The 2,551-nt window shown below is 39.8% G+C and overlaps 1 long non-coding RNA gene across 1 annotated transcript; it reads left to right on the top strand.

Moving 5' to 3' along the window:
- The first annotated feature begins 30 nt into the window (after positions 1-30).
- LOC111734823 lies at positions 31-2,516 on the top strand. The gene is made up of 3 exons (XR_002778595.1): positions 31-842; positions 1,191-1,289; positions 2,310-2,516. It is a non-coding gene; the product is annotated as an uncharacterized LOC111734823 (long non-coding RNA).
- Positions 2,517-2,551: the final 35 nt, after the last annotated feature.

The following is a 2,551-nucleotide window of genomic DNA, read 5'->3' as shown; positions in this document are numbered from 1 at the left end:
TGGGAATTGGGTTCCAGTGGTTTTAGCTGTTGCATGATGGACAAGCATCTTATGAGGACAATTAAATACTTTGTGGCTGCATGTTTAAAAAAGAAAACAACTGGCAAGCCTCAGACGTTTCAAGTGAAAGTTTTCATATGCTTTCCTGTCCTTGAGCTCATGTGATCAACGGGATGTTATTCGATTTATTACAAGCACTTTTTTGAGTGTGTCTAGTTAATACACTAGATCCATTGACTTGATGGCTTTAAAAAAGACTCTCGTTCTTGTTCTCAATTAAGCCCTAATTTTCCTGGCATCGTGGTTATGCTTTTTAAAAGTCGTCTGTTAGGGACACATCTAAATATTTGCATGTGCTTTAAATTACTCCAGCCCATCCACCTCCAAAAAACATGAAGGTATCAATGAATCAATATCAGGAAACTGTTGAAAATTATTAGTCATCTATTGCAGCAAATTAGCATAAACTTAGCAGCTTAAAACAACACAGATTTATTATCTCACAGTTTCTTTGGACAGGTGTCCAGATACCTGGAGTCTTCTGCTCTGGGTCTCACACCTGCCATCCAGGTGCTGGCCTGGCTGTGTTCCCATCTGGAGCTCAACTGAACAAGAATCAGCTTTCCCGTCACTCAGGTCACTGGCAGAATTCATTTCCCTGCAGCTATTGCACTGAAGACCTTGGCTTTTTGCTGGCTGTCAGCCAGGGGCTGCTCTCAGCTCTTAGAGGGCACCTGGAGTTCATTGTCAGGTGGGCTTTCTCAACATGGCTACTTCAACAAGCCAGCAAGGAGAATCTCCAGAGAGTCTGCTAGCAAGATGGAATCTTCTTATATAACAAAGTAATCACACAAGGGCGACATCAAATGTGCCATATTCTATCGGTGAAAAAGCAAGTCACAGGTTTCCCATATACTCAGGGGAGGGGATTATACACACAAGGGTATGGACACTGGGATGAAGGGCCACTCTAGGGTCTGTCCCCACAGTGTACAAAGCGGTCTGTTATGCTATTCTTATCTGTTACTTCTGCTTATGTTTACGTTTGAAACTTTCCTTAATAAAAAGAATTATTTCTTTTAATTATATCTAAATTATAAGTAAGTTTCTAGATAAGCTGATACTATTGTTTACAGTTGTCTTCCCAGGAATTCCTAGTTTCTTCTCAGTCCGTGTTTACTGAAACCTAGGTCAATTAATTCACATCAGACACATACCTGAGGCAGTTCACAAGAACCTGGCATGAGAGCCGAGGGTTTCAGTTCACCACCTAAAAGCTCTTCTGCAAAGTGTAGTATAGCTCATTCATTTCACAGTTATTTATTTAGGAGCCTAGTTGGTGCTAAAGTACTATTTTAGCAGAAGGAGTATAAAAGGATATAGAAGCTTGTATACTGGGGCTAGAGGGAGAGGTGGAGAGACCACACAATAAATGCAAATAAAATGCAAACAATGAAAGCAAATAAATGACTAAATGATAAGACAATTTCAGAGAGCGACTACAACAACAACAACAACAACGGAGTTGTGGGATAGTGAAACAAGTGGGCCAGAGACTTCGTGGAAGGAGATATTTGAGCAGAGAACCAAATGGTGAAAAACGTCAGGTACAACAGCCTCAAGGCAGATCAAGCCTAGAAAGTTCGTGGGGAGCAAAGAAAAAAAGTCTGGCTGGAATGGAGTGAGGGACAGGGTGCATAGTAAAGGAGTAAGGCTGAGAGGTTACAAGACTGGTGAGGCCTCTGGAATTGATTCTACGTGAACTGGAAAGTCACTGAATCTGTGACCAGCATTGTATTAAGTGTCAAGGGATCAGAAAAAAGAGTAACATACAGTACTTGCCCTCAGGGAATATATGGATTCTAAAATATAATGCTGGAAGGACCTCAGTGCATCTAGAATTAAAGACCAAAACATTTGTTTTGCATAGGAGGAAATTGAGGCCCCAAGAAGGAGCCACCTGCTAAAAATTCCTTGAGAATGCCCCACAATTACAAGTAATCCTTAAATGAATCTTGAATTGAAAGAGTTTCTCTGATGTAAAGCTTTAGAAAACTAACATATTTATTTAGTGCCTGTCATATGCACAGCAGTATGATAAAGAGGATAAATATGACATAGAAGCTACAATATAGTTCAGGAGACAAGATCAAGACATATGAGAAAGAAACTAATACAATAAAAATAACTATCTTTTCTAGAGTCTTTTCTCATATTAGCCAATATCCTACCCTGGTTCTTTATATATTTAACTCATTAAATCCAGAGGACAGTCTAATGAAGCAAAGATTATTACTTTTATTTCACAGAGGAGGAAACTGAAGATCAAAGAAGTTAGGTGATTTGCCCAAGGTTTCACAGCTATAAAGTACCCAAGTCAGGATTCGAGGCCAGGTATGTGTGTCTGATTCCTACTTTTTCTTCTCTAGTGCGTTACACAATAGAAAGAATATACCATGTCTGACTAACTGCCAGCTGAATAGAGAATCTTCATTTCAGAGGAAAGAGAAATCTATGAGGCCTAGGCTGTAGCAAAGTGAGGATGCCAGTG

The sequence above is a fragment of the Pteropus vampyrus genome, unplaced genomic scaffold (assembly GCF_000151845.1).
Source record: "Pteropus vampyrus isolate Shadow unplaced genomic scaffold, Pvam_2.0 Scaffold7169, whole genome shotgun sequence".
Classification (NCBI taxonomy): domain Eukaryota; kingdom Metazoa; phylum Chordata; class Mammalia; order Chiroptera; family Pteropodidae; genus Pteropus; species Pteropus vampyrus.
The sequence above is the reverse complement of the archived record's forward strand: the minus strand, read 5'-3'. Positions and strand labels throughout refer to the sequence as shown.